The following is an 18,384-nucleotide window of genomic DNA, read 5'->3' as shown; positions in this document are numbered from 1 at the left end:
AAGGAGCTTGTTCAAGGTCACACAGCCGAGCAACCAAGCTGAAATCTGAACCCAGGCGCTCTGATTCCAGAGTCAACACGCTGCTTCCACCAGGCTTGAGCAGCGCTCTGTGTTCCCTGAAGCCAAGCACAGGGCCGGGCACATGGCAAGAATCAGTGGCTGTGAGCTGCACTGAATCCTAAGCCCTGGATGGACTGGGGAGGGTGGTGTTTCTGGGTGCCTCTAGAATTATAAGGGATGACACTCAGGTCTGGCAAGCAAAGGAAGGAGCCTGCAGGTGAAGCCTTGTCCAGTAGAAAAAACAAAATGCTTTTTTCCCCACCACATCAAACTTGTCAAGTTGTCTGAGCCACCAACTGCTTAGCACCACAACCTGGGCTGGTTGGGGACTATTTCTACAACAGTCTCTCTCTCCATCAACAAACACCAGCAGCTTAGCCAAGATCTCAACCCAGGCGCCTGGGAGGAGATCAAACCCCGGCAGATGGATGGGTTCCCCATGGCCTCCCCCTCCATGGTGCCACAGCTCTGAGGAGCCCTGCTGGACTGGCAGGAACATGCGCATGACTGGGACCCAGTGAAATTGCCCCGATTGGGAGAAGCAGGCTGTGGCAGCTCAGGTGCAGGGCCAGGAAGCTGGGCTGGCTCCAGGCGTGAGCTCATGCTGGCCCAGGCCCAGCTTCTTGGGAAAGAGGAACCAGCTGCCCTCCCTGGGCCACTCTGCAGGGTCTGGGAGTGAGCTTGAAGTCTGGAAGGCAGCAGGAGACATCTCTGCGCCCCTGGGAGACAGGGGGAGAGTCCCACCCCACAATCTAGCACCTGAGCATGCCTGAGGCATCTATGCCAAGGAACCTGAGATCTGGAGGGATGCTCGGGATGGGCAGAGGAGGGTCCTGGGAACAGAAGCCCCAATCCTTCCCTCCAACCCTCTGGGGAGAATTGAGCCATACGAAACAGATCAGGGAAATTTTCCCTGTAAATTTTTGAATGCCTATTAAGTCTTCATTCATGTTCATTTCTTAATTTAACAATTTTAAAATATTCAAGCCGGGCATGGTGGCACATACCTATAATCCCAGCACTTGGGAGGCTGAGGCAGGAGAATCATTGTGAGTTCCAGACCAGCCTAGGCTACAAAGTGAGCTCAAGGCCAGCCTGAACTGCATAGCAAGACCCTGTCTCAAAAAGACAAATAAATTATATATATGCAAGAACATCAAAGTAATAGCATTGCCAGGGATCTTTACGTTCATTTTGCATATGTATATTATCTGCAATGGACAAGAGTTTTTTTTTTTCCTTTTTGTGCCAGAGATTGAACCAGGGCCTCATGTGTGATAAGCACACACTCTACTACTGACCTACATCCCCAGCCCTTTGAGTTACTTTCTGATAAAAAATGATAGCAAATAGCATGAGTCCCTGCTATGTGCCATGCACCCTCTGAGCATGTGGCATGTATTATCTCATCAAGTCACCGCAGCGAAGCAATTATTGCAGCCACGATACGAATACGAAAAGAAAGGCTAAATGACTTATAGAGGGTCACACAGTCAGGGACAGAGCCAGAAGCTGAATCCAAACAGCATGGCCCCAAGTCCATGCTTTTCTTAACACCCACCTGACACAGTCTCTCCAATTAAAGCAAAACAAAACAAACAGCAACAAAAGAAAACTAATGATGGCGGAAAAAACCTTGAGAAGCAAACAAGCCATGGGGCCTTCAGGGATTAAAACTTTCTGTAATCCTCAGATTCCCCACCTGACCTTTCTGGCTGGGGTTACTTCAGCAGTCCTGCCCTGGTGGGAACCAAGCACTGTCCCCTCACCGCACACCCTCTCACCCTGGTCAGGGACACAGGGTCCGGTGGGCATGGGGATGGCCCAGGCCGCAGCCTTCCCGAGGCAGGGCCACAACTAGAGGGCTCAACTCCAGCTGGTGTACACTGGTGCCGGGCCCGAGAAAGAGGCCGCTGCACTGGCAGATGGCCGACGCCTGACTGTGCAGCTACCTGGGCAACTGGGCTTCTTTTGGCAAGCTTCCCTACCTGTGAATCAGGGATGCCTGTACCCGCTCAGGTGGGGCTCCCGGGGGGAGGGAGATTCACTGTGGTGGGCGCCCCCAGTGGGAGACAGCTGTTATTCAGACTGGAACAAGCATAGGTAAAACTCTTGAAGACACTGCTGTAGGCCAAGACTTTATGAATAAAACCCCGATCGCACAGGAACTATCACAAAGAATCAACAACTGGGATCTCATCTTCTTGAAAAGGTTTTGCACAGCAAGAGAAACCACCAACAGAGTGAAGAGACAACACACAGTGTGGGAAAAAATGTTTCCAGCTGTCCCTCAGACAAAGGATTACTATCGAGAACATATAAAGAACTCAAAAATATCAGACCTCCCAAATTTAAAGGCCCAATCTAAAAATAGGCATCTGAGATGAATACACACGTCTCAGATGAAGAAATGCAAACAGCAAATAAATAGATAAAAAAATGTTCAACATCGCTGGTCATTCGAGAGATGCAAATTAAAACAACACTGAGATTCCATCTCACCCTGGAAAGAATGGCTATTATCAAGACATCAACCAATAATAAATGCTGGAGGGGCTGTGGGGAAAGAGGAATGCTTCTCCACAGTTGGTGGAAGTGTAGACTGATACAACCACTGTGGAAATCAGTGTGGAGATCCCTCAAAAAACTAGGATTTGAGGTCCCATTTGACCGAGCTATTCCCTTTCTGGGTATCTTCCCAGAAGCAATAAAAACGTCATACCACAGCAATATATGTGCACACCCATGTTTATAACAGCACAATTTGTAATAACTAGATCTTGGAAACAACCCAAATGCCCATCAACCGAGGAATGATATGGTCTTTTTATACAATGGAGTACTACTGAGCCATAAAGAAAGATAAACTGGAGACTTTTATAGGTAAATGGATGCAACTAGAGAGCCTACTCATAACTGAAATAAATCAGACTCACATGTATAAACATCATATTGTCTTTCTAGTGTGAGAAGCTGAAAGAGTAAATAAGATTGAAAATCTACAACAGATATTGTAAAATGGGAAGAAATTGTTCAAAGGAAAGAGAAACTAGGACGGGGAAAGGAGAAAAGAAGGAAGGGAAAAGTAAAAAAGAAAAAAATATATATATGATAGTTGTACTACTAATTTCTCTTAGTTCATTGAAAAGAAAAGTTTGTGCTCATATTGTTTGGACAATTAAATGCCAACACCTTTTACTCTGTAACTGATTTAAAGACAACAATATGCAATGTATTAGTCATTGTTACCTTCCTATTATTTTGTTTTGAAATTTTGTGGGGTTTTGCTCTTTAAAAAAGAACTAACAACAACAACAAAAAAAAAAAAAAAAAAAAAAAAAAAAAACTGGCACACGCCCTTCACACCCCGAGACCACACAGTTCCAGAGGCTGCGTCTACAGCCTGGCCCAGGATGTGCTGTTAAATCCAACCCGGCTGGGCATGAGCAAAGCACAAAGGCCTCGGAGGCCTCTGAGGGAGGAGCTCTCTGCCCTTTCCTGCCCACACCCTGTCCCCCAGGGAGTGAGCTTCTGAGGACAGACGTGGCTGGAGTATCATGCCCAGGCCTCCCACTCCTCCTGGGAAGGAGGTGGCTCAGTGGCAGTGGTGGCTGCGGTGGCAGTGGCCCTGGGGGTGGGGGCGGCGGCAGCGACACCAGCACAGGCAAAGCAGCTCCACCAGCAGCTGAGGAATGCAGGCCCAGGACGGGAGCCGAGGGTAGGAGAGGGGGGAGCTTAGCCCATGGCTGAGCTTCAAAAGAGCAGGCAGCAGCTGCGCAGGGAGGGCCACCCTCCTCAGGCAGCCGGGACACCATCAGAAATTCCACCCGGCCCAGACAGCAGATGGGATTGTTTAGAGCGCTCACCCCGGCGGGCTACTCCCCCAGCCACAGGCTCCTCCTCCTCGCCTCTCCCCTGCCAGTTCTGTAGCAGCAGCTTCCCCTTCCAGGCCATGAGCACCCAGAGGCAGCTGCAAGGTAGCCTCTCGCCACCTGACGCTGTCCCTTACCCGTGTCCCCAAGTGCCCCCACATGCACTCTGGAGTCTCGTGGCCAGGGAGGCAGGAGCAACCTCAGGTTCTCACTTCCAGACAGTGCGGGGTCGAAGTTCACAAAGCTCAGTGGCTGCAGAGCTGGGATTTGAACCCAGACCCTGAGACTCCTGGTCCAGCGCTCTTTCCTCGTGCGGCGTACACACAGCATGCTGCAGTCCACAGCACATGTGCCTGCTGCCACACATACCGGCTCACTTGCACGTGTGCCTCGTTCACACTCGGCCAGGCCCCTTCTCAGCCACGGCACAGACGTCCCTTCCATGACTTCTTCAAACTCTCCCACCCAGCCCGGGCACTCAAGCGGCTCCTCTCTTCACTCAACTCTGAATCTGCGTTTTGAAAACAGTCACACTCCTACACGCATGTGCAAACACACACATCCTATGCACACTAACAGCACCCTCATCCGTCCCACAACAAGCCTGTACCCTCACCAGGCTGCTGGCAGAGCCAGGGGAGGCACAGGGTCGCCCTTTTCTCTTCCATCTGTGCCTGTGATGGCTTTTACAGCTCTGAGGTCAGGCCAACCCGACTTGCAGTGAGCCTGGCCAGAACCAGGCAGTAGCACGCTGGCCAAGGCGCTGGCTTCCTGACTGCCAGTGGGCTCAGCTCCTGAGGGAGTGTGGGGTGGTAGGTCTCAGCCTAGCCGCCAAATCTAACAATCAGGACAGGGGCAAGAGTTCCCCAGGGGCCCACAGCCAGTTTTAATGCCTGAGTCTCCACTTCTAGAAGATGGAGAGCAATGGTCCCTGTCTAGTCTGGTCACTGCGGTCCACACAGATGCACAGATACGGGAAGGAGTGGAGGAGTGGAGCAGGCCCAGAGAAAGTCACCACTATACTACGGATAACCACGATGCCACCTCTGCAGAAAGTCAGTGTGTCCCAGTCCCTCAGGGATGGATGGACTTGCGCATGCGCACTTTCTTTCACTGTAGAACCGGAATCTCTTCCCGCAAGTGGAACCCTGAGCAGATGTTTGTTATTGAAGACATTAAGCAGAAATCATAATGTCTTAATGTCTTGTCCCGCCCAACAATTATGCATAATAGAGAACCTGCCCTTTAGTGGGTGCTAGGCAGTGTTTCTCATGCATCTTGTCATCTGATCATCATGACAGCGTAGTTCAGTACATTATCCCTTTCTGCCGGTATCACCTTCCACTGTCAGGCATTTCACAGAAAGGACACTGAGTCACATATGACCTAGAGGTTGTCTAGGATGATGCCCCCTCCAAGCTGCAAAGCCTTATGGAATCTTCCAAAAATAGCTAGACGTTTCTCAGTCCCTGGCCCCTTCCATGATCACCATTAAAGCAGGATATATTCAGCTAATGCTCAAACATCGCGGAGACAAGTATGTGTGCCAACTCCCCTCACACACCGCAGCCTCCTGAAATGTGTTCTAAAGCCCAGGTTTAACCTCTGCTGCACGCATCTCCCAAGTTGTTTGCATCTACCTGTTCCTCTCACTGCAACTAGTATAGCTTCAGGAAATTCAAATACACTTCCCTGTGGGTCCAAGAAACAAATGCTCTTTGCAGTGTGGTAGCATATCACAGTATGTTGGAAGAGACCACTATCATCTAACTCCCCTGAGGGGTTTGTTAAGAAAACATGTTCTTCACCCCACTATTAAATGAGAATTTCTGGGGGTATGGCCAGGAAATCTGCATCTTGACCAGCTCTGTCACACTGATACACAGTACAAGGACCACTATCTTACAGGTGGGTGCAGTTTGGAGACCTGGACACTGGTTTTATGTCCATCACTAAGTAGTTAAATGATCTTAGGGAAGTCCATTTACCTCCTGGGCCTCCAGGTTCCCTGGAAAATAGGCAGAGAAGACTAAACGAGCCCCAAGACTCTTTCCACCCCTGACAGCTCTGTGTCTGTTCTGAGTGCCCACTGGTCTGTACATGCAGGAACTGACTTTCAAGGGCTACTAGGTCAACGTACACTACAGACACTCATTACAAAGAGTTTCTGTCTGGTTGATTTAGGGAAATCTGCAAAAAATACCTTACCTCTGGCTCTGGGCCCTAAACAAATGGCTTTTGGATTATCCATGCCACCTCCCTCCCCCTCCCAAATATCTATTTTCCTCATTCCAGCCATATCCCTCGGCCAACCAGGATTCTGTAAACATGGGTTTCGCACACCTGGGCTTAGTCAACAGTCATTAAACAAAGGCACTGCCAAACTACCTCGCAAGCCCACACTTGCACTGGGCTCGCACCAGCTCTGTGTCTCACAGAAGCAGCCAGCCTGGGCTGTGTGGATGGACGGCGAGCTCCCTTTCTCTAGCACAGGGTGAGCACGAAGGGCTGTGCTGGGTAGAATGGCTCCAGCCTACCAAAGGGATGCCTGTTTATCCAAACTGAAGGGATGTGAAGAGCAGCCAGCAGTTGCTGGAACCTTCCAAAACTAGCTAGACAGTTCTTCGTCCGTGGCTATTTTAATGATCACCATTAAAACAGGATGTACTCAGCCAATGCTCGGACGTTGCCTGCTGGTACCAAACATGACTGGATCGCCCTGCAGGTCTATGAATCTTCAGCAGTGGAGGTGCGGGGGTTGTCAGATCCGCTGCCTGGACACGGGGTGAGTTCAGATTCGTGTACCTTCGCCTCTGGTGTGCCTGTGTACACAAAATAACTAAAGGGGAAGGGCAAACAGGAAAGGCAAGAATGCAAACCCAGCCTCCCCACTGGGAAACATCTGGGAACTGTAGCCTGGATCTGCTGATTCGCATCATTTAAGAAACCCAAAATAGATGATCCTCTCACTCTGACCATCCTGACTGTCCACTGCGATTGTGTTTTATGCATGCACAACACCTCACAGCGTGCACTGCTGGGGAATGTCCATAAGCCCTTTCCATCAGCCACGCTCCGGAGCAGGCATGTTTGTACATGGAGTCCCCACAAAACCCCCAGGAGGTAGGAACTATGATATTGCAGTTGGGGAAATGGAGGCACAGAAGACCCAGAGATCTCACAGTCGAGAAGTTACCAAATCAGGACTCGGTGCTAAAGCCCCCATTGCAAACTACTTACCACCACACCATCCACTTAGCTAACGCACCTGTGTGGGGAGCACGGAAGGAAACTTGTCCAGCAGAGCTGGGCACAGGGGGCGACCCTGGCAAAGGTCTCCCCTCCATCCCTCCTGGAGTAGGAGAGCTGCACGCTGAGCTGCAGTGGACTGGGTGGGGAGCGGGGAGATAAAGAGAAATAGGGGCACCCTAGCTTGAAACTGAACACGCACTTCCTCTGCCACAGTAGCCCCAGGCCTGGATGGACCTTGCCAGGCTCCCTGAGCAGGGCCTTCCTGTCCTGGTCTGGCCTCTCTTCACATGGTAATTCCATCACAGCCACACTGGGCAGCAGCCAGGGTGAGGGAGAGGAAGTGGCCACACTTGAAAATCATTAGCATGCAGCCCTGCGCTTGGGGCCTTTGTTCTTGAGCAAGGACTGTAGCATTTCACTTTCAGGAAGGAGCTGGGAGGGTGGGGCAGGCTCAGAATTGCACAACCAAAAAGCGCAGGCTCAGACACACACAGGTCCCAGGTGGGGTTTGCTTAGACAGGCCACCTGCAGGAAAGTGCCGGCAAACCACAGCCCCATCACACACAGCAGGGAGGGAGAGAGGGAGAGAGAGAGAGAGAGAAACAGGCTGACCATCTCCACTGCTTTTACAATTAGAGAAGGCTTCCAGCTGAGGATAAAATCGGAGCTTTGTGGTCACGTCTTCCAAGTTAGGGAGGCCAAGCCAAGGGGCAGAGAGAACTAACGGGCTCAGCCCAGCAGACACCCAGGGAACACTGCATCCTGCAGCTCTGGGAAGCTGTCCTCCTGTACCCCTGCTTCCCAAATGGCTGCACCCCTCTTCTGATCATCAGGTGCCACATACACCCCACCCCTGCCTTGTCCAGATGGAGAAAAACACCTTAGCAGCCTGGGAACCCCACAGCGAGGGCAGCTTTATCAGGGCCGTGGCCTTTCCCTGAGAGTCACCTCTCTGCCACCAGCTGTGGCCCCAAAGGCTGTGAGTTAGTTAATTTGGGGCGGGAGGGTGAAGGCTGGCCAGGTGAGAGGGAAGGAAGGAAGTAGGGCTACTCGGACAGAAAAGTCAGTTGCAAGGAAAAACCTGTTTCTAAAAATGAAATGCAAACAATAATAAACCAGCGGTGAGCAAGCGCCATAAAAGCCTTTCCCCAGAACTGTCCAGGGCCACCCCTCCCACCCGCCTTGCAGGGTCCACAGCAGACTAAGGTTTTACTCTGCTTCCCTCCCACGTCTCTCTAGAGTTTACCCAGGAGGCTCTCAAGGAAATTAGGAGAAACGGACCCTTGTCCTCTGTCAGTGACAAAGTGACAGCTTCCTTTAGAGGACTCTTCTCACATTCTCACACCCCCTGCCGGACCCGCCCCCACCCTCCCTGGGCTCTGCTGGATGGTGGCAGGGCCAGGGGCCAGGAACGGGCTGGTTGAGGGAGGCTGTCCCCTCCGTGCTGTGGGACTGACGCCCGGCAGGAGCAGGCCACCCAGCAGGTCCAGCTCACTCCGCTCAAAGCAGCTCTGTTTGCAAAGGGCTTTCGGGGACAGGAAGCAATAAACAGAGTCAAGCGGCCAAGATGCAGGGGCTGATTACGCAGTTTATGGATTTTCCAGGCCTCTGTGTACTCTTCCACCAGCTGCCTAGTGCTCTGCAGAAAAAGGTGCTGTCAAAAAAAAGACTCGCTGGCCCCTGGCTTCACAGGTGGCCTTTTGCAGGCCTAACTGGATCTTTCTGAGTTTGTTGAGGGAACTGGGTAACTTGAGGGGCCCCACAAACCACCATGGAAAACACTCCCACACACACAGGACTGGAGTCCGGCCTGCTAGTGACAACTACATGCACGCGTGCTTGCTCATGCACACACCTTGGCCGATGGCTTACCACTCCGCTTAGCTCAGAGTTACTGGGCAGAGGGAGCCCTCGTGCTCCTAGAGCGGGGGTGGGGGTGGGGTGGGGTGGGGTATTTGCCTGGCTCTTGCACGGGGAGCTGAGGTCCTAGGAAGGTGGTTCTGGCCTGGAGGCCTCCCTGGCGCACGGCTCAGCTGGCACTGCACTCCTCACAGGAGGCCAAGACCTGGGGGATAGGAAGCAGCTCTGCGTGGGCACAGCCACAAATTCAGAGTGGTTTGGGAAACTCAAGAGAAATCCACATGTCTCTCAGTACCAGTGCCCAAAGAATAACATGGGGGTGGGTGACAATAACTGGGGATATAGCTCAGTGAGTGCTCAACAGACCGCTTGCCTGGCATGCACGGTGCCCTGAGTTCAATCCCCAGCTCTGCAAATAATTAAAAACTCAGATCAAATTTAAAAACGTAAATGTAAACATGTACAAAATGCAGGGGCCGGGGACTGAACTCAGCGGCACAGCATCTGCCTGGCAAGCGTGAGGTAGTGAGTTTGATTCCCGGTACCAAGCAAAAAAGAAAGAAAACACAGGATACCTACAAGTGCAGCCACGACTTTCACAGGGGGAGTGGAGTATCATGGAAAAGCTAGTGGTGGGGCCATGCGTATGCTGCGCTGCTTTTGTGAAGCTATCTGAGTGTCTGTGGGTGGATTTTTTTTTTTTTTTTTTGGTTTCAGGAATCGAACTCAGGACCCTGCACTTGCCAAGCAGGCACTTATGCCACTGAGCTATATCTCCAGCCCTGTGGGTGGATCTTCAAAGCCACACACCCAACACCAAACACCCAGCAGCAGTTGCCAAGGGGCGGATGCAGAAGGTGGGAACTTTTGCTGTGTACTCCATGGACCTCTGCATCTTTTCATCTTTTCGTGTTTTTAGAAATTTGCATCATTTCCATAGTTTAAAATTAATAATTTTTAAAAAATTAAGTGCATTCTTGGTAGGAATGTAAAATGATACAGCCACACTGAACAAGTTTGGTGGCTCTTCAGAAAGTTAAACCTAGACTTCCCATATGACCCAGTGATTCCGCTTTGAGTACATATCCAAAAGAACTGAAAGCTGGAGCTTGAACAGGTAACTGTACACCCACATCCACAGCCGCGTTTTTCACCACAGCCCACAGGTTGAAACAGTCCAAGTGTCCATCCATGGGTGAATGGTAAACAAAACACAGTACCTATATTTGAAACAATGGAATGTTACTCAGCCACAAAAAGGAGCAAAATCTTGATAGATGTTCTAATATTTTTGTTTGTTTGTTTGTTTTGAGACAAGGTCTTTCTATGCAGTTCAGACTGGCCTTGAACTCACTATGTAGCCCAGGCTGGCCTTGAACTCACAGCAATCCTCCTCCCTCAGCCACCCAAGAGCTGGGATTACAGGTATGTGCCACCATGCCCGGCTTAAATGTTCTAATATGGGTGATCTTTGAAAATATTAGGCTAAGTAAAATAAGGCAGACCCGCCCAAAAGGGCAAATACTGTATGATTCCACTTATCTGAGGTACCTGGAATAGGAAATTCACAGAGACAGAAAGTAGAAGGGAGGTTTCCAGGGACTGGAAAGACCGGGAATGGGAAGTTAGTATTTACTCGGCATACAGTTTCTCTCTGGGGTGATGAGAAAGTTCTGGAAGTTGTTTGCACAACAATGCGAAGACATTAAATGCCAATGCATTGTACATTTTAAAACGGTTAAAATGGTAAGTTTAATATTAGGTATATTTTTAGCACAAGAAAGAGAGAGAAGGAAGAAGGGAAGGGAAGGAAAGGAGGAAGGGAGGGAAGGGACATATAATTAAGGCAAGACGAGGCCCTAGGTTGTAGCTGCTCAACTCATGGGCCAAAGGGGCCACTGCTTGGGCAATGCAGAGAGGGCCACTAGCATACAGGAAATCCTGGCCTACACAGAGGGGCTCTGTCCCCATCTGCATGGAGTGGGTCGGGACACAATGACACCCCTGTTGGTGAGCACTGTTCACATGGTCTGCGGAGTCACACATGCTGCGGGGTCGGGGGACTGGCAGCGCACGGATGCTTCGGGACATCTAGAATGGCTGGGTTGTGGTACATAAGGAAACGGGAATTTAAATGGTCAGCGCACAGAAAAGGAAGCATGCGTCCTAGCACCTTGGACAGAAGGAAGGGAGGAGAGGTTGCGGGTGGGTGGGGCAGGAATCCAGCCAGCGAGGAGAAGCGGAGTCCGCCCCAGAGGGCGCTCTGGGAGAGGAGAATCATTCATTCAACTCACTTCGCCAGCCAATGTGTGTGTGTGGGAGGGGGGGTGCGGATAAGAGGCCTGAGCCATGCGGTAAATACAGAGGCTCCTCAACTTACAATGAAGTCACACCCCCCCCGCACCCCAACAAACCCACGGCAAATTGAAAATATCCCAAGTCAAAACTGTGCTGAGTACCCTAAGCTGCCGAACATCATAGTGCTCAGACATGCTCAGCACACGTATTTCGGCCCACGCCCACGCAGCCATCTAGACCAAGATCTGCACTATACTACAGTGTCGAATATCTCATGATTTATAGAATACTATACTGAAAGCGAAAACACCACAGTTTATGGATGTGCTTTCACACCATCATGAACTCGAAAAAATCCTGAGTGGAACACAGACCACAAATCACAGACCATCTGGACCTTGGTGCACTTCCAGCTGCCCACTCCTATCACTCAAAAATAAATACATATATAACTGGGCCGTGATGCAGCCACTCTGGAGGCTGAGGCAGGAGGATGACAAGTTTGAGGGCAGCTTGGGCAACTTAATGAGACTATGTCTCAAAATTAAATTTTTTTTGTTTTCAGTTTTTTTTGTTTTTTGTTTTTTGGGGTTTGTTTGGTTTTTTGGTTTTTTTTTTTTTTTTTTTTTGGTCTTTTTGAGACAGGGTCTCACTGTGCAATTCAGGCTGGCCTTGAACTCACTTTGTGGCCCAGACAGGTCTCGAACTCGCGATGATATTCTTTACAGGCATGTGCCACCATGCCCAATGTAAATTTTTTAAAAAATTGGCTGGTGGGGTAGCTCCATGGTGGAATGCTTGCCTAGCATGTGCAAGGTCTTGAGTTCAATCCCCAGAACCAAAAACAAACAAAATCTTGTATAAAACAAAAAAGCAAAGGTTGCTCTCCCACCCCCACATTTTACAGAGGGCCAAACCCCCTCTTACTTGAGGCTAGATTGTTGCATCTAAAATAAGAAATAAGATCACACTGCCCACATGGGCAGAGCACCTGCATGCCCACTGGCCAGTTATCAGGTATCAACTGACCCCAGTTGTTCCTTCCTGGAGGACAGAAGCACAGGGAGCCCTGTCACAGCCAAAGGGGATACCAGGCTCTGGGGCCTGTGACTGCTCAAGGCAGGCTTCTCAGAGCAATGTGGCTTCCTGAGGTTTTACCTGCTTATCTCCAGTGTGCGAGAACAAAGAGAAGCTGTGTGTGGGGCAGGCTGCGGTTAGTGACAGCTCTGCCTCTCTCGAGATAAGAATAGTTCAGCAGTGGACTTCAGCGTATCCAGGGACTTCCTGAAACATGCTAGCTGCTAGGTGTTGTTGGGGGGGGGTGCATGTGTGTATGTGTGTATATATAAGGAGAGCAGGTAGTTCTGAAAGATCCTGGCATGGCACTCGGGCCATCTCAATTTTGCCTACAACTGTACTGTCCAAAAAAAGGTAGTCACTAATCACATGAGGCAATAAAATTTTTAATTAAAATTAAACAGTATTACAAATACAGTCCTTCGGTCACACAGCCACATTTCAAGTGTTCAACAGTGCTGTGTATTTCAGACCATTATTTCAGACCATTTCCAGCACGGCAGGGTGGTCCATCGGGCAGCGCTATTCTGGAACTTGAAAAGCCCTCTTCCGTGCGGGAAGAAATTCTTAATTTACTGTCCCTGTGGAGGCTTTATTACAGCTGCCAGGGGATCCCCAACTAAGGACCCCTCCAGGGCAGACACAGCTAGGGTAAGCCCTGCACCCTGGCCTTTCTTTCATCATGATAACCAACGACCCTGCCTCATCCAAGGTCTAAGCTCTGCCCTGTTTCCTGGGAAACTGGACCCCCAGGCAGAGGGGCAGAGGAGTCCAGCCAGAGCCCAGGTTTCAGAAGAGCTGGGGAGAAAGGGTGTTCCTAGCGTCCAGGGCTCCTCCACTGCCCCCTCTTGGGTGTGCCCGTGCATGGCCCTAGCCCAGTGTCTTTGGGCTTCTTCACTACAATGGAAGGAGCCAGAGAAATCTGGAGTTGCAAAAGTGAGTGAAGGCAAGTGCTCGTTAAAGGTAAAAGCACTGTTTCAAGGAGTGCATGGTCAGGTGAAGAAAGAGACCACGACGAGCACAGGAGTCTTTGGCCCTGTATCTCTGAACTAACCAGAGACAGAGAGACTGGGCTCCCCAACCCCTGCAGCGCATGGACCCAGTGATATATGTCCATCACCCACAACGTAACCTGTCTCCTTAAGAGTTTCCCCACATATGTCAAAGCAGCAGCACTGTCTCTCTCTCCAGTGGGTCTCACCCTGGCCCTGAAAGTCAGCCAAATGGACCTGTAAATCTGCCCGTTTCCCACAAGCTTCAGACTTGGGGGGGGGGCTGAGCAGGTAACACACAAAGTGCGGGTGCAGGGGGGCATGGAGACCTTGAGACGACAGCCTATGAGCCTGGCTCCACTCAGGTACCCTGGAGTGGGTTCCTTTTTAACTTCGACCCTTTTTAATTGAAACAGATACAGAAATCTCCATGAAACACATAAGCCTAATGAATTCTGTCACCAAGCAAATACCTCGTAACCACCCACTGCAAGAAACAAGTTTTGCCAGCCACTCTAAAATCCTCCCCATGTGCCATTCGCTGACTTTTGCACTGATCCCTTCCTTGCCTTTTTTTCCCCCCTTGGCAGTACTGGGAATTGAACCCAGGACCATCCCCAGCTGCACGCCCTTTTTAAAATTTTGAGACAGGGTCACTAAGCTGCTCCAACTGGGCTCTCACTTGTGATCTTCCTGCCTCAGCCTCCTAGAGTGCTAGGATTACAGCCCACGCTGCTCAGCTGTAGCCTTCTCCCAGTCTGAAGTTCAAGGAGCAAGGTTCCTCTTGTCTCCGAACCTTTGCTACCTGCAGTGCCCAACTTGCTGGGCTCCTGTGACAATAAATAGAGATAAGGAGCTGAAACCACGTAGGGAAATATTTATCCCATGTTCTTATGCAAAGAATACAGGAGGCAAATTGATATACAGAGTATGCTTTGAACCACATACAGGAAAAGGACCTAGAAAAGGGACCGGAAGGAAATGTGCCCACACATCACTTGTTATCCTCAGTTCTGCACCCTTTTCCCCTTTTTTATGTTTCCCACAATGAGAATATCAGAGTATGACCACGAGGGGCCAGGTCATTTTTAAGTACTTTTTGGAAGAGTGTCCTTACAGTGTGGCACTGGGCTGAATGTGTCACCGGCCTTGCCCATCCTGCCTTCAATGCCCCCCTGGATCTGCTTCTCCATTCTCAGGGGGCCACCAAGAATCCAGCCAAGCCCTGGTGTCCACAGTCTGCTTCCCTCGAGCCTCCTCACTTATCTGGGTCCCCCCCATCTTCCCTCTATTTAGCATCGTGTGCCAGCACCCACCCCCCTGTATCAGTGGCCATCCAGTCATTTGTTACCTGCAGGGCGTATCCCATGCGGATTGCTGTGCCCATCAGAGCTCCTGACTCCCCATAGCCAACAAGTTCTCAGGGGCTGCTGCTGTACTGGTCCAGGGACCACACTCTGAGAATACCTGATTTGTACCTCTCCTCAGTCTTCCTAGCCAAGCCATGCTTCAAGTCCTAGCCCAGGAGCCCCTTTTCCATGAGGAAACCGCTGAATGGCTCTCTCCCGCTTCCTCCTCTCCTCCACTGAAGGGTTGCTGGTGGAGGGAGAGAGCACTCACTGGCACTGATCATTGCTGCCTTATGGGGCTGGGTCCCCTGCATCCTATCAGCTCTTAAGTGCAGAGACTGAGACAGACACTTCTTCAGTGACCCTACATTGTCCAGAAGGCAGTCCTCGTCTCCTGGGTGACATGAATCAGATCACATGCTTCCCAGTGATTCTTACGTGCAGACTTCTAATTATTACACTCACTGGATACACATGCTAACAACCTCTTTGCAGGCCAGGGACATAACTCAGTGGTGGAACGCTTGCCTAGCATGTGCAAGGCCCTGAGTTCAGTCCCCAGCACCACACAAGAATTACAGAGCGTGAATTACAGCAGAAGCCTACAGAAAGCACTCAATGAGGAATCCTCCCAGCTGCAGCCAGAGAGTCCCCACCCTCAGCCTACAGACTGCGACACACACACAACCTTGGCCCCAGATGCAGGTGTCGGTGCCCACCAACACACACACACACACACACACACACACACAGAGTTGCCGTCACACCCTCATGTAACCATGGCAAGGGCTTGGCCACCTGCTGTAGGCTCCATTGTTCCCCAGCTCGGCACCATGGCTGGGGGAGATGGATTTATGGGGGACATTGTTAAGAAAGCAGATGTCCGGGCAAGCGGGCAGAACAACTGGGAACGATGGTTGTGGTTATGCAGGCCTGGGGACCCCACTGGAGGGAGACAAGAAGACGCTGCCTCCCTGTGAAAAGGTGGTGTAGTCTAGGCAGACTCTGCCCTGTTTCTTCCCACGCTGGGGGTCTGGACGCTTAGGCCTCCTGCCCAGCAAGACAGTGTGAGCAGGCTGAAGAGCCTCCACACTCTGGAAGGTGGATGCTGGTTTCACCTTGACGGTGGGCAACTTTCATCCTTTTGCCTCAGTTTCACTATCTACTAATATGTACCTCTCAAAAGAAATATATGCATGCTAACACGCACCTGTAGTCCCAGCATTCTTTTTGTTTTGTTTTGTTTTGGTACCAGGAATCGAACTCATGATGTCGTGTTTGCCAGTCAGGCACTGTGCTACATCCCTGGCTAACCCCAGCAGTCTAAGAGGCTGAGGTAGGAGGATCAGAACTTCAGACTGGGCCTGGGAACTGAGAGAGAACCTATTTCAAACTAAAAATGAAAAAAGGCTGGGGATGCAGCTCAGTGCAAAGGCCTTGGGTTCAATCCCCAGTACCTACTCCCCCTAAAACGTAAAGCCAAAACATGAGATGGTAAAGATTCCCTTTGGAGGAAGGAAAGGAGAGGTTAAAAAGAACAGCCAGGCATTGAAGTCCATGCTTATAATCCCAACACTTTGGCTGAGGCAGGAGGGTCACAAGTCAGGGTCAGCCGGGCTACATAGGAAGTTCAATGCCAGCCAGGAAATGCAACATACACACACACACACACACACACACACACACACACACACAGTAGTGCCACTGTGTAAAATTTGTGAAAGAAAGCAACTACAATGAGATGGGGCAGGGAGGCACCATCAGTTCCTACAAGGGGCAACTCCACACACACACCAGCCTCCCTGTGCAGTGACTCCCACCCAGAGGGTGCATCAGGGTCTCTGGGGCTCACCAGACCTCTCTCCTGAACCAGAATCCCCCGAGGTGCACCCAACCCCGTCCCCAAGTCCTGAGCAAGTCAAAGGGGCTCTGGAGTATTCTGGTCGCTCCTACCGAGGAGACCCCAGAGTGAGGACCTCATCTAAGTGAGCGCAGGGCTGCAAAGTGTGGCCGGAGCCCAAGGGCCAGCTCAGGGGAAGCAGTGTCAGCATTGAAGCTCACCTTGTTTCCGCCTCCGATCCCAGGGATCTGTTTCCAGATAGGAAACAGCATCCTGCACATGTAGGAGGATGTCACCTATGTCAGATCGGGCTATTCTTCCTTCTGACCACTACCTGTCCCGGAATATGTCCCTCCTCCAGAGCCCTAAATCCTTAAGTAATCATGACTCTTTCAGGGTCTGGATCCCAGCCATCCTCCTCCAGGGTGTCCTCCCACATGCACTTCTTGGCTCATTCCCTTAAGCTTGGCCTGGCCCAACTGGACCCTCTCTTTTCTTGCACCATCCACATGGCAGCACCAGTCACATGACTCGGTTGTCACGTGGCCCTAGCAGTTGTCCGGTGGCCCTAGCAGACAATGCCTACCAGTAAGGGGATATTTTTGGGGTCTCATTCAGTTCCTTGTCCCCAGCACCTAGCTCAATGTCATCTACAGGGCAGGCAAGGAAGTATTTATGTTGATCCCAAGAAAGGATGAGGAGGATATTTAAAATCTGTCAGATCCACACTAGGCACGTTTCAAAGCTCTAGGGAAATTCTAACCGAGACTTTTATTAGCACTTCCTATGTGCCGCTGGGAAGACTGAGACACAGGGGGTAAACATGCCACACGATAACTGTGGCTCAAAGGGCGAACGAAAGTAGCTGCCTCAGAAGTCCTTATGCCCTGTGACTTAGAGGTCACAGTGTCCCCACAACTTCACCCTTTGAGTGGAGCACAGATTCAAGTTGCCATCCACACGGCAGGAGCAATAACACAGCTTTCCCGAAGGCCACTCTCCATGATGTCGCAGGGGTACTGTTGCATGCTGAGGGGACCTAGGAATCAGCATTCCTAGCTGGAAGCCCCATAGGTCAACTCAGAAACAGGGATGGGGTGATGCCACACTGGGCCTTGGAAGAGAGGGCTTTTCTCTCCCATGTCTCAGACTCCCCAGGGAGGGAGAAGGGAGCCATGTGTCTGACACCACAGGCTCAGGCTTGGGGCAGCAGAGAGGTTTGGCCCACACCAACCTTTCTTGCCTCTCCGGGCCCAGGCACAGATCAGAGAGGACGGCCTCTAGTGTTCTCCTCAGGAGAGGCTGGGAAGGAGAGCAGGTGTCCTGAGTGGCGTAAAAGTAGGCAGGAAATAAAACGTGTTCAAATTCAACTGCAGTAACTAAAAACAAACCATATGCCAAGCCCTTGGCAAGGTACAGTCCCACAGTCTTTATTTGATTTTCACACCAACCCAGCGAGGCAGCCACTATACTCCCTGCTGTACCAACAGGAAACTTGGGCATTGTTTTGCTGCAGGGAAAGAAGCTCAGGAGGCGATCCTCAAACACTGGGTATGTTTGGTCAAGGCTGAGGAGAGATTTAAGTATCTTTGAGTAAAGTATTAAAGATGCTTGTTCTTTATTGGCTTCCTTTCTTAAAGACAGAACACAATAAAATAGGATTTAGGTTAGAGTGCAGGAAAAAACCTCTAGCTATTGGTGGAGGTACTAGAGGCGCATGGTATCCCCCACCCCCATGCCTCCCCATAGAGCTGTGAAGGTGCAGCTAGGCCAAGCGCCCATGC

General features: G+C 50.8%; 1 protein-coding gene across 1 annotated transcript in view; it reads right to left on the bottom strand.

Annotated features, from left to right (window-relative positions):
- The window catches only part of Cuedc1 (CUE domain containing 1), a 69,686-nt gene that overhangs the window by 27,294 nt on the left and 24,008 nt on the right, over positions 1 to 18,384 (bottom strand). The window lies entirely within an intron of this gene.

Source organism: Chinchilla lanigera, unplaced genomic scaffold, assembly GCF_000276665.1.
Source record: "Chinchilla lanigera isolate Chin_1 unplaced genomic scaffold, ChiLan1.0 scaffold00050, whole genome shotgun sequence".
In the NCBI taxonomy this organism is placed as follows: domain Eukaryota; kingdom Metazoa; phylum Chordata; class Mammalia; order Rodentia; family Chinchillidae; genus Chinchilla; species Chinchilla lanigera.
This window is presented reverse-complemented; position numbering and strand designations above follow the sequence as displayed.